This window comes from Staurois parvus, unplaced genomic scaffold (genome assembly GCF_062004578.1).
Source record: "Staurois parvus isolate SC_StPar_1 unplaced genomic scaffold, SC_StPar_1.0 ptg000679l, whole genome shotgun sequence".
In the NCBI taxonomy this organism is placed as follows: Eukaryota; Metazoa; Chordata; class Amphibia; order Anura; family Ranidae; genus Staurois; species Staurois parvus.
In genome coordinates this window covers 2,015,952-2,030,181 of record NW_028318475.1, presented here as the reverse complement: position 1 = coordinate 2,030,181, position 14,230 = coordinate 2,015,952, and the positions used below count along the sequence as shown (strand labels likewise).

Genomic DNA, 14,230 nt, shown 5'->3' with positions numbered 1-14,230 from the left:
CAGGCCCACTTGCAGCAAATCTGCCCGGTTACAGTGCATGTTCCACAAGCCTATGCGGAAGCACTGCACATACGCAGTATCTATAGTCTCGCCTGGAAGTCCTCCACAACTCGCCAAGCCATTCCTAAAGTCCTATATTAACTTTTCCTCGCATAACAGAAGTACTGTTTATGCACGTTCCTTACACTGCCGTGGCCGCCGCAAAACCCCGCAATTCATTCTAAATATCTTAGAAATTTTGTCAAGGTGCCCTATCGGAGCTGTGCTGCGATTTTCAGCGCCCAATTCAAAACTTCATTTTCTTAAAGGGACAGCGCACCTTAAGTCAAAATGGCCGAAAAGGACTTTGCACAGTTCCCCAGTGATGAACTAAAGCAAATACAACCTGATACTGATCGTTATGAAGGGCAGGGAACAGAATCCACACTTCCAGCAGAACAAGTCATACGACCAAGACGCTCTCTCAAACCGACAGTAAAAGTCATTGAAAATTATCACACCACGAAAGATGAGCTATGTGATAACCTGGAGGAGCAATGGGAACGAGTTTCCTCCCTCATGTCCGGACTTAAATCCTCCTCAGGTGATGCCACAAGCTTACAAGTTGCCATCGGGCGGCTGGACACAGCTCAAGAAAGATACAATAGACTGTCCACAAGGTATATAACCTTTCTAAAAGACTCTAATATCGATGAAGCCCTATCAGAACTAAGCAAGGCAGAATCAATAGCCAGACAAAGAGACGTCATGGTGCTGGATGTTAAAGGTAAAGCGGAACTCCGTATCTCGCATTTGCAAGAAACTAAATCACACAGATCAAATTCATCTAAACATTCCTCTCGGTCATACAGATCATCGTGCTCAAGAAGCTCAGCCTTGAGCGACAGATTACTAGAGGCCCGCATAAACGCAGAGCAATCCAAAGCGAGACGCTCCTTCACTGAAAAAGAAGCTCTTGCAAGGGCAGAGGCCAAGAGGGCAGAAGCAGAGGCAGAGGCCAAGAGGGCAGAAGCAGAAGCAGAGGCAGAGGCCAAGAGGGCAGAGGCAGAAGCAGAGGCCAAGAGGGCAGAAGCAGAGGCTCGAATAAAGATTTTCGAATCAGAGACGCAGGAGGAAATTGCATTAGCTAAAGTAAGACTACTTGAGCAAGCATTGAGCCAAGGTCTTGATCCAGTCTGCTCGCTACCACAGGAGATAGATGATCCAGTTGATCGCACCAGTGACTATGTACTGAATCAGTTATCTGCGCCACCCCCAGTTTGCAGTACCGTCCAAGCCGAGAACACTGAAACCTCCAAGTCAGCTCTACCTGCGGTACCAGTGCCACCCACAGCACCCGAGCAACCTAATAACCGTTACCCGGAAGTGCCCTCTCAAGGACGGTTGTTACAGAAAGATCGCTATCAGGCGTTTTCTGGCCTACCTCCACAGCTCAAGCAGCAGTCATCACAATATACAGAGGCTAAACGAAAGCTTAACCCTGCAGCTACATCATTCTACCCTGAAGCATCTCACCCCTTCACGCCAGGCAGCCAATACGCCCCAGGGGCATCACAAGTCGTCATGGCAACAAGCAGTGAGAAATCAGATATGTCTGAGTTTGCCAGGTTTATGGTGAGCAGAGAGCTAATCAACACCAGTCTCTCAAAATTTGATGACCGTGCAGAGAGCTACAGAGCTTGGAAGGCAACCTTCAAGGCCGCCATCGCTAACCTCAACCTAACCGCAGAGCAGGAGTTTGACCTCTTGATCAAATGGCTGGGCCCAGGCTCCACAAATCGTGTCAAGAGCCTCAGAACTGTTTATGTGGGACAAGCAGAAGCAGGTCTTGCTGTCGCCTGGCAGAGACTCGAACGTACCTTCGGCAGTGCAGAAGCAATAGAGAAGGCCCTATTCAAGAGACTGCAGAACGTTCCAAGGATCAATCTCAAGGATGTCCAGAAGCTTCAGGATTTAAGTGATCTGCTCATGGAACTGGAGCTTGCCAAGGGTGACCCTCGTCTGTCTGGGCTTTGTTACCTGGATACAGCTCATGGAGTGAACCCAATTGTCGTGAAGCTACCATACAGTCTGCAAGAAAAGTGGGCGGCATCAGTCTCAAGGTACAAAAGAGAGCATGACATCACCTTTCCCCCATTTATTCACTTCTGTAGGTTTATCGATGAACAGTCCCAGATGAGGAATGACCCCAGCCTCGACTTCCTGGAGTTCAACACTACAGCTTCAGCAACATCATCATCAAGGTATGAAAGCATCACGCATAAACACAGAGACTTCAAGAGCAGCGTGAGTGTTAGAAAGACTAACCTACCATCTCCTGCAGTACCCACGGGTAAACAGTACACTACCTCATCAGGAGATAAGACTTTCAATCGTGAATGTCCCATTCATAAAAAACCACACTCTCTGAACAAATGTAGAGGGTTTAGATCCAAAACCATACAGGAGCGCAAGAAAATCCTCACCGAGCTTGGGGTATGTTTCAGATGCTGCGCTTCATTGGAGCACATGGCTAAGGACTGTAAATCTGTCATCAAGTGTGAGGAGTGTCATAGTGAAAGACATGCCTCAGCTATGCACCCAATCCCACTCTCCGGAGATTCACCCACTGCCGTCACAACCATTCCTGCTCCAAGTCATGGCGGGGAGCCCCAGAATTACGCTAACGCAGCCACCGCTGTTTCCTGCTCATGCTTGGATGTATGTGGGGAGGGCCAGTGTGAGAAATGTTGTGCCCGAATATGCCTAATCAAGGTCTACCCAGAGGGACTACCAGAAAAGGCAGTAAAAATGTATGCCATCATTGACGACCAAAGCAACCGGTCCCTAGCAGGTCCTAAATTCTTTGAAGCCTTTGGAATAAAGGGACCATCTGAACCCTATACCTTAAACACCTGCTCAGGCCGCATAGAGACTAGCGGCAGAAGGGCACAAGGATTCATCGCCTCTCCTGTCAGTGGGGATACGGAAATACCCTTACCGACGCTGATCGAATGCGATCAAATACCCAACCATAGGGATGAGATTCCTACCCCAGAAGCTGCATTTCACCAACCTCACCTAAGGCACCTAGCCAACGTTATCCCACCTATGGACATCAACGCCGAGATTCTACTCCTGCTCGGCAGAGACAATCTAAGGGTACACAAGGTGCGTCAACAGTGTAATGGTCCTGACTATGCACCATACGCCCAGAGACTGGACTTGGGATGGGTAATCATAGGAAATGTATGCTTAAATCAACCAGAAATCGACTCCTTCAAAACGTACGTGCGTGCAAATGGACGCACAACTTGCATTAAGCCGTGTCCTCATCACTATGAGGTGAAGGAGAAGTCTCCAGGCCTCATACAACCACCTGATGTCATTACTCCCCTCTTTGCCGACAACTTGGGGAGATCAGTCTTTCATACAACCAAGGACGACGATAAAGTAGCCTTGTCAGTAGAGGACAGAGAATTTGTCAAGATAATGGACAGTGAGTTCTTTAAAGACAAAACCAATCACTGGGTTTCTCCTTTACCCTTCCGAGCTAACAGGGTAAGACTCCCGAACAACCGGGAACAAGCTCTGTCTAGATTTAACTCTCTTCAGCGTACCATGAACAGCAAGCCTGAAATGAGAGAACACATCGTCGCCTTTATGGATAAAATATTCCGTAACAACCATGCAGAACCAGCTCCATCCTTAAGGAAGAACGACAAGTGCTGCTACTTGCCTTCATTCGGAGTATATCATGCCACTAGACCTATGTCTGTAGGTTCCTTTACTAACTCTACTTGGCTTACAGGTCCGGAGTTTCTGCTAAAACAGGCGGACGATTGTGTACAGGAAGTTTTCAGCATCCAGGATCCGGATAATGATCCAGAAATCCGCGCTGAAGTCAGTGTATTGGTCACTGGAACAAAGCAAATCTCCAGCCTCGGTAGCCAACGCTTTGAACATTTCTCCAGTTGGATGAGACTCGTCAGGACTATCGCAAGGTTAGTGCACATTGCAAAATGTTATCACAATACTCACAAAGATAAGGATTGTCATGGTTGGCACATCTGCCATAAACCCTTCTCTGCGGAGAACATCTCTCATAGTGAGTCCCTCATAATACGTCACGTCCAACAAGAGGAATTCAATGTAGAATGGAAGTGCTTATACAACAAACAGCAGATTCCAATAAAAAGCCCTCTTGCCAACTTAAATCCAGTTATTGACAGTTTTGGCTTGCTCAGAGTTGGTGGTCGTTTGAATCAAGCCCACCTAAGAGTTGCAGAACAAAATCCTCTCATCATTCCCAGCAAACACCATATCACCGTCTTGCTGATCCGACACTACCACAAAAAGACTGAACACCAGGGCAGGCAAATCACTGAGGGCAAGTTACGGTCTGCTGGCCTTTGGATTATAGGTATGAAAAGACGTGTGGCCCAAGTACTGCATGACTGTGTTCACTGTCGCAAAGCTAGAGGAAAACAACTACACCAACAAATGGCTGATTTGCCTGCGGACAGACTATGTACAGAGCCGCCTTTCACCTACGTTGGCCTAGACGTCTTCGGGCCATGGATGGTGTCCGCACGCAGGACCCGTGGCGGTCACGCAAACAGTAAGCGTTGGGCTGTACTATTTACTTGCATGAGTGTGCGAGCCGTTCACTTAGAGGTCATAGAATCCATGGACACATCCAGCCTTATTAATGCCTTAAGACGGTTCTTTGCAATCAGAGGACCAGTGAAACAGTTGAGGTCTGACCGTGGAAGCAACTTCATTGGAGCCTGTAGAGAACTGAACATAGACACCAAATCCATTCAAGATCACTTGGCGGAAAAGGGTTGCACCTGGATTTTCAATCCTCCTCATAGTTCCCACATGGGGGGCTCCTGGGAGAGAATGATCGGCATCTCACGCAACATCTTGAATTCTATGTTGATGGATGTAAACTCTTCAAGACTCACACATGAGACTCTAGTCACCCTTCTCGCTGAAGTTTCAGCTATCATCAATTCTAGACCCCTCATGCCAGTATCTATGGATCCTGAAACACCAGCCGTACTGACTCCAGCTATCCTACTTACCCAAAAAACTGAGATTACGCTATTAACCTAGTGGAGAATTTACTCATGCGAATATCTACCAAAAACACTGGAAACGTGTACAATACCTAGCTGATTACTTCTGGAACAGGTGGCGAAAGGAGTATCTCAATATTCTTCAAGGAAGAAGAAAGTGGCAACACCACAAACCAAACCTAAAAGAAGGTGACCTCGTGTTAATGAAGGAGCAACATACCGTACGGATTGACTGGCCTATGGGACTAATTACAAAGGTTCTTCCTAGCAAGGATGGCAAGGTTCGTAAAGTGGAGTTGAAGATCTTCAGAAAGGGTGAGCTTAAAATATTCGCAAGGCCAATTAATGAACTCATTTTGATACTACCCATTGAGAACATTCCTGCTGGGTGAACTCTACTGAACTTGAACTTTGTGGTTCTTCTCTATTCCAACTCAGAATCTACTATATTGTTATGTTTATTGCATTCTAACATGTTCTTTGTTACAGGTTGTTTTATATTTTATGGACATTCGTCATAGTGAAATCCCTTATGGAATTTCAGACGGGGAGTGTGCTGTTCTCCTCATATTTGTTATTTAACTGTGCATTGTATTACCAATTCTTATTTCACCATGTTGTTTCTATGTCTTGATCTGTTGCTGCCATCTGCTGGCCAGAATTTGCATGCTGCATGCCTTTGTTATAGCTAGTGTTTTCTCTGCTGGGTGTGGTTTTAGGCAAGCCTTGGTTCTGGTCACTTCCTGCAGCCATTTTATCTGCTGTATAGCTGTGTGACAGGACATTCAATACCCAGGGCTTGTGAAGGCATCAGTTTTTGACCAGCAGTTAGCCTCAGGAAAGATTATAACAGGACAGCATGAATACCTCTACTACCTTACAGTATTGTATCACTGTTTGTCGCTGTATTTTGGACCAAATAAACCCACGCTGATTTCATTCCTGTGTATACGTTTGGATCCGTCTAACCTGAACATCTGCCGGTCCGGTCTGCTCCACTGCTTGGATACGAAGGTAGGAAGTTACACAGCCATTATCAGTTATACCTTCATTCGCCTTCATGTGGGGACAGAACATCTGCCGCGTCTGAAAGGGGTCTTTACCTTTTAGGACAGGGATCCCCAAATTACAGCCTTCAGGCCAGTTAAGTCTCACTGGTTGCCCTAAACCAGCCCCTGTAATGAAAAGGCTCTGAATTAAGAGCTTGCGTATTGCAATGCCAAGGGGGTGAGCTGCTCCATGCAGAGTGGCAGTGGGTTCTGAAAGCTGGAATGCAAATTGGGATGATTTTGAAAAAGAACTGTAGGGATTCAGGCAAACTGCACGGCAAATATCTCTACGGAGCAATAGCTGATGGGAAGAGCATTGGGGGTCCTCTAAAGGTGGGTGCAGAACAGAGAACCCGGCTCCTGCAGGGGTAAGTGCGACAAGTGCACACTAATGGTATAGCATACTGGTGGCAGGAAAGTTATGGCAATACCGTTTACCGTTGCCGCTAGTGTGGTTTGTTCCATTGCTTATGCTGATTAGCAGGTTATTGGGTATAAGTCCATTCAATTGTAATGAGCTCTATACCAAACAGCTACAAGCTAGTGATCACGCTATCAAGAGAATTGTGCCTGATTTACATTCTACCTGTTCACAGTTGTACGGTACATATTATCTACCACATTAAATTTTTACAATATAACCAGCTTCTTTATTACTAACTAGATTGGTGTCCACCTACTGATACTGAACTATAGTGGTGCACAGAGTATTTATCTTTATGTCCTTAACAGTATTAGGGTGTCTATTTCTTTAACCTGGTGTGCCAGAGGGGCCTGAGGTTGTTCTTGGAGTCGAGGCAAAGAACAGAGAACCCAAATTACCAAGCGGCTCCTTTGGGTGTAGAGCACACTGGGGAAGATTTACTTACCCTAGGTTTATACCGAAGCGTTTTCTGCAGCATTTTGCAGAAACGCACTATAGTCCATTTAACATGATTTCCTATGGGACGTGTTCACATCTCTGCGTTTTCACCTAGTGCGTTTTTTTTCGGAAAGGGTCAGGGCTTTTGCAATGCAAAAAGTTGCTTTTTTTGGTTCTATAGATTTCAATGGAAACGCTGCAGAAAGCAAGTAGTGCGTTTTTGCCATGTTTTTGATGCGTTTTGCGTTTTAAATCCACCTAGTAACAAGAAATACATTTTAAGAAACCACAACACAAAAGGCACTGCAGAAACGGATCAAACGCAAACTGCATAGAAGTGAACCTAGCCTTAAGCAGGTTCACTTAGAATCTGGTGCACCTGTGTATGGTAACCAATCAGCGTCCAATCTCAGCTTGTTCAGTTAAGCTTTGGCAATAAGGGCTCGTTCACACTTGACTGTTTTACCAACTCTTGCCAAGCGCCCCTATAGCGTTTCGCAAGCGTTGGTCTGGCTTTTGCGGAACGTTTTTTAACGGTCGGCAAATGCTCCGCAAACGCCGCATGCTCGGTTCAGCGGCGGTTGGTAGGCGTTTGCCGAGCGTTAAAAACGCCCTACAAACGCCTATAATGGCGTTTGAATGGTGTTACCGCTCCGCAAACGCCCCGTAACCGCGTCGCAAACGCCGGCCAGGCGTTTGCGGAGTGGCACCATAGACTAGAATAGGAGGCTTCAACACCTCCTGACTTGACCAGAGGCGTCCGTTTTGCCGCGACGCTAACGCTCCCGTTAGAACAGCACCATGTGCTGCAATGTGCAGAATTGTCCGAGGCGTTTGGGAAGTGGCCTCTCTGCCGCCTGCACACAATGCTAGTGTGAACGTAGCCTAAGTCACCGGTCACACCGCTGTGATTTAAAAACACATGATTTGTGTGCAATTTCTGAAGACTTTATTGCGACTTGTGAAGATTTTTAATGATTTCTTGTAATTTGCTTTGCGATTTGCATTATATCCTATGTATATGAAATCGCAATAAACTGCAGAAAAAAATAATGCAAGAACTACTTTAGAAATTGTGCTGCAGCAAATCGCACGTTAAGACACTGACATTCATTAGATGTGATTTCAGGTGCAACTTCAATTCGCAAATCACACTTGAAATCACACCGGTATGACCAGGCACTAAAACCTGGAAGCTGATTGGTTTCTATGCAGAAGTGCATCTAATTTTGCAATCTCCAGCTTTAGTAAATAAACCCCACTGCAGGGGTGGACTGACCATTTGGGTACCTGGGCACTGCCCGAGGGCCCGGGGTCAGTAGGGGGCCCCATGAGATGACTCTGGTACCTTTCATAGGCTTTTTGGGTGTGGTTTGAGTGTGGGCGAGGACACAGGGGCCCCATGATCCCCTATTGCCCGGGGTCCCCATGAGTTGTCAGTCCGCCCCTGCCCCACTGTCAACTTTTTAAAAGGAAAAAAATCCTTCATTCAACTGTTCTTTAAAACTAAATTCACTTTGGTTAGGCTTCATTGATCAATTCTCAGCTTGGTCAGCAGGACCTACATATTCTTGGAAACATGCAACCAGAACATAAGGCCAAGCAATTATTTACCATGGATGTACATTTTTAATGATCTACATGAGCTGTTTTCCTGGAATCAAGAAGTACTCCACATTTCAAACACTGTGTAGATATGTATTTTTTTTAAATTTTCAACGTCCAGCCTATCTCTGGTCAAAATGTGAAAAAAAAAATATTTTCACATTGTATTCACATTATTTCTAGCCTACTTCTATCAATATGATCTTGAAGTTTGTAAACGTATATGTAAAGTTCCCCACAAATTTTCTTCTTTGAGTTCTAAGACATATATTCACTATGCTCCATGAGTAGGAAGTGAAACTGATGTGTCACACATTTCACAGAGCTTGCCTTCTGAACCACAGAGGTGCTGAGAGGAGGAGTTTCAAGAGGTGGAGTCAGTACAGGAATCACTGCTTGCAGGCAACTAGGTACCATGGGATATGTAGTCCTTAGAAATGGGAAAGTAAACAGAGAAGCTGTAAAGCCTGCAGGGAAGTGAAGATGTGGAAAGAGATGGCCAGCAGACATGCAGCACTTTCAGCATGAAAGGAGATTTTTCAGGTAAGCTTTAAAATTAACTATTGTTTTGTATTGCTTTTGGAATGCTGATGTTCTAAAATAAGTGTATGCTGTGATTATATCAACCAGTAACCATTCACATATAGCCAGTTGTAGTTTAATCTTAGTCTTCTATTACTTAAAACATCAGCTCACTCAAAACATTTATTTTATTTTTTGGTAAATGTTGGGAAGTTAAACCACCTAAGGCCCCTTTCACATCTGGCGATTTGGGTTTCTGCCCACGATTCCAAATTGCACTGCATTCATGGTAAAACACACCATGCATGTTTGGGTGCCATTAATTTTTAATGGCACCCTCACATGCAATGCGGTTTTGCTGTGATTGTCTCATGAAGCTTGTTGCCCCAAGAATAGCAGGAGCATCTTTATGTCAGCAAGCTTTGTTTTGCCGCGATTGCTGTTTGGTAAACTGTGCAAAAGTTGCGGCAAAAACCGCACCGTGTTTGAGACGCCATTAGAAATGAATGGCACCCAAACACTCGTAGTGCGTTTTGCCATGATTGCAATGCAATCTGGAATCGTGGGCAGGCGATTCTGCATCAGATCCCAGATCGCCAGATGTGAACAGGGCCTTAGAGTTCATATACACGAGGTGTTTGGAAAACTCTTCTGAATGATGGAAACTGACTGCTGGAAAACATAGGTTAAAAAAAATCAGTTTAGCCATGTTTGCTTACCGCATTTAGCCACGTTTATGCATGTTTGCGTTTAGAAGCGGTTTTAAAAGATAACCTCAGGAGACCTTCCAAAATGCCCAGAATGCACTGAAAAATAGTAAATTCACTAAAAAAGGCTACTAAAATACCGCATGAGTTATTTTATCAAGTCATGCCATATTTTAGTAGTGAAAAGCATGCATTAATGTTTCAGCTGTCAGCGGAATTCCCACTGACAGCTGAATGTAAAAGAAAGAATTGCCGGCAATTTAAAAATAATTTAAAAAAACGGTGTCTGGTCTGGTTTGGAAATTGAGGGGAAGCCCCACGCCAAAATTAGAAAAAAAAAGGCATGGGGTTCCCCCCCAAAATCCATATCAGACCCTTAACCGAGCATGCAGCCTGGCAGGTCAGGAAAGGGGGGGGGCAAGCGAGCGGCCTCCCCCCCCCCGAACCATACCATGCCACTTGCCCTCAACATGGGGGGGGGGTGCTTTGGGGTAGGGGGAGCATGTGGCCTGGTATGGTTAGAGGGGGTGTGCCCCCCCCCTTTCCTGGCCTGCTGGGCGGCATGCTCAGATAAGGGTCTGGGAACCCCACGCCTTTTTTTTTTTTTTTTTTTGTGTGTGGGGCTTCCCCTCAAAATCCATACCAGACCCGAAGGGTTTGGTATGGATGGGAGGGGGGACCCCACACCGTTTTTAAATTATTTTTTAATTGCCAGAAATTCTTTCTTTTACATTCAGCTGTCAGTGGGAACCCCACTGACAGCTGAAACATGATGCATGCTTTTTACTACTAAAATTCCGCATGACTTGATAAAAATCATGCTGTATTTTAGTAGCCTTTTATAGTGGATTCAAATGGGGGTTTTTTTTAAAAATACTATGCGGTATCCTACTGCATACTCGGATGCAGTAGGATACTGCTTAGTGAATTGTGCCCTGGATATGGATCAGTCAAAAAACGCTTATAAATGCAAACGCTTATAAATGTGGTTAGCCGCGTTTACACACGTTTACAAGCGTTTGGCATTTGAAAAGCTGATAAAATCTACTCCTGAACGCAAGTTTGGTGAGTTAAAAAAAAACACTGTAAACTCATCTGCTTGTAAACTACATACTGTACATGGACACATAGGAAAACATTAGGGAGAGTTCAGTGGTTGATTAAAAAAAAATGCAGAAAAGCTCCTGAATGTGAGTATAACATTCAAAATAATTTTCAATTAATTATAAATAACATGTGAGTCCAACTTTGGTTTGCAGTCCTACTGAAACTGTGTGCTTATTTCAAACACAATCCATGCTTATTAAGGTGTCTTCCTCTAGTGAAAGTTTTTGATTATAGTGACACACAAGTATGAGTATGTGCATGGTGTAGGTCAGGGGTAGGCAACCTGCGGCTCTCTAGCTGTTGTGGAACTACATTTCCCATAAGGCATTGCAACATTACAAAACTGACAGTTACAGCTATGACTTGCAGAGGCAATATGGAACTTGTAGTCCTGCAACAGCTGGAGAGCCACAGGTTGCCTACCCCTGGACTGTAGGTGACCCACTTAATCATTTTTTATATGTTATTTATTTTTTATTTCTAGTCAATTTTTTCATATTACACACACAAGTATATATAATTTTTAGCATGTTATTCATAGTGGTGTTTATATATATATTTTTTATATATATATTTTATATATATATATATATTCTTTGGATATAATTAATTTTTATTTTTTTCACTTCACAAATACACCATTCTAGCTCACAAGAATCCAGCTTTACATATAGTATAGTATATGTGCATTTCCCCTCAATTTAAATGCCACATCAACACACTTTAGCACATTTATATAACCCACATATGTGAATACTCTGTGTGTTGTATTGTAGTGCCAAAAAAGTGCATGTACAGTATGTTTAATTGTGTATTGAGGATTCTTAGTTGCCCATTGAAAGTGAATAGGATGTGCTATAGATGAAAAAAAACAAAGGTACATCTGTTCCTTTTTACTGTTCTGCTGTTCAGTGTTTTGGCACAGATACAATTGAAAGTTAGTAATATGGAATATAAAAACTGCATTGAGACTTTAATAAAACAAATTGGGCACAGAGGCTAAGTTACTGCCTAAAGTGACCAATCAGAATTTTTGTCCAACCCCTTCCGTGTGTGTGTGTATACATACAATAGTATATGTGCTGGGGATGTGTTCACTTCTGTGCCCCCAACACTGCAACGGCATCAACAGCTGCTAGGATGGGCTCCTGTGACTGCCAATCACAATGATCACATGATCAAGAAGCCTGGGAAATGCCTCTGCTATTAAGAACCTGTTAAAGTAATGGCAGGAGCTGGTCATAAGAGTTATCCCAAAGAGAAGTGTATTTTTATGCAAATACACATAGCAGCTTACCAATACTTAAGCTGGCCATAGATGGACTGAAATTCGGTCAGTTCAATCCATCTAGAGCAGACTAGTTGGACTGAAGGTGATAGATCAATAGATCGATCAACTTCTGTTTTTTTCACCCAGTCACTGCCAGCTGCTATAGCTGCTGCTCCAGTACAAACTGGACCTCCAGACTAGGAAGGGGATGGGTGTTGCCTGCAGTCAATCAGACAGCCAGGATGGATCCAGACAATATTTTTGCGAGAGAGGTATAGCCAAAAAGTGTTTAGCTTAATTTCTCTTCTGGTTTTCTAATACATTGAAAGGTGAAATCTGATTCATTGCTATAAGAAACAACTCTAATATTGTGCCCGTATTTCTTTTCTCTAGTTGGTTACAAAATGTTTCTGATGACATGTTCATGCAGTTGTATTTAAAATCAATCAAAAACAAGATACAGCAAGCAAGAAAGAAAACTAGATGTATCATCATAATGCAGCACTGGAGGTTTTAGCTGTTCATTATTCCTAACCATTCCTTTTATGGAGAACACAAGCCTGAAGCTATGCTACACAGTGCCGCCACCTCCCAGCCTTGTACATTCAAGAACTCGTACATTTGCAAGTGATGTCCTTCACACAGTTATGCCTTTCTCTGACAATGCAAGTAGACCATTAGAAGGACACAAGTATCATTGGTAAAGGTATAGAAACACCAAACAATATACACAATCAAAGGCACATTACCTATACACAGGCAGCCATGTTGCTAGAAAGAGGAATTGTGCTCAGGATCTCCGGAAACCTAAACGCTTGCAGGCAGCAGGATGCAAGCCTTCACTGCTGTTAACCCTACAGTGCTCTATGGTTTAACATGGAAGCTGTTATCTCTTGTACACTGTAAAGCCAGACTTAGACTTATGGTTTCCTGTCTGCTGAGAAGTGTGTGGTTTTGCAGTCTGCAGAAAAACAATGCGCTGAAAGGGTTAAGTGTAATAGGGCTGTCTTTTGATTGCATACTGTAGTTCAGAGCTACAGACATGCTGGAACACTTGAGATAGTCGAGTCTGCCTACGCTGATAGTGACCTAATGGAAGAACATGTAGAATCTATTCTTATTTGAGACACACATCTTTCCACAACCGTACTCTGAGTACACTGTATATTACTGTAATAGCTCTTTAAGATGGGTAAGATTCTTTTGAGGACAGGGAGTTGCACATTTTGGAAGGAGTAGACAACCATCCATAAAGCGACCTGGGGTCCTTCAACATCATCTGTCATCCATATATTGTAAAATTCAATTTTATCCAGGTGATTTGACAATTTACACCTTTAGCCAGGTAACTCGGATTAACAACCAAAGAGGACTAAAAGAACTACCTATCCAGCGCAAAGGGGTCAATACCAAGAAGAAACCAGGGAATCAGATGTGTTAGTGGCCTTGGAGCCAAGTCTTAGTGATGCAGCCCTCCTCTGACTGGGAGATAAAACCAAAAACTGGGAAAAAAAAGTACACAGGTGGCAATCGGCTCAAAAACTGATGTAAAAGGATCAAAACCGGATGTAAGCTGAGCACAAATGGGTGTAAATGGATCAACAGATGAAAACGGATATGAAAACGGAGGTAAAAAGTGAAGTCTTGATCCGTTTAGCTCAAATTTTGTAAAAAAAAAACACGATGAAAAAAGCAGAGCGCCCGTGTGAAAGAACCCTAATGCTTGAAAAGATGTGAACAAAATATGTCCTAAAAGTTTATAAAGAAGAAAGAGTCCCAATTTCAAGTGGACACAGAGGATGCCTGTTCCAGTCTACTTACTTACAATTCAGCAGCAACGATGACAATCACCCTCATGCAAGTGCGTCACCCCACACAGCGCACAATGGAAGCTTACCAGATGAGCTTGACCCTCAAATTAAAGAGTGGTCAAAAACAGCTTTGTAATGAATATCACACCGGCTACTGCAAACATCCAAGCATACCGCAGTCAGTAACCCCCTTGGTTTCTGATGTCGGCCACAAACTCTCATTGGTTAATACAT

At 43.8% G+C, this 14,230-nt stretch overlaps 1 protein-coding gene across 1 annotated transcript in view; it reads right to left on the bottom strand.

The window, feature by feature from the left end:
* The window catches only part of ABCG2 (ATP binding cassette subfamily G member 2 (JR blood group)), a 220,405-nt gene extending 207,318 nt beyond the window's left edge, over positions 1–13,087 (bottom strand). The window contains exon 1 of the mRNA XM_089652325.1: positions 12,935–13,087. The gene's annotated coding sequence lies outside the window, so the exon portion shown is untranslated. The remainder of the gene's footprint in view (positions 1–12,934) is intronic.
* Positions 13,088–14,230: the final 1,143 nt, after the last annotated feature.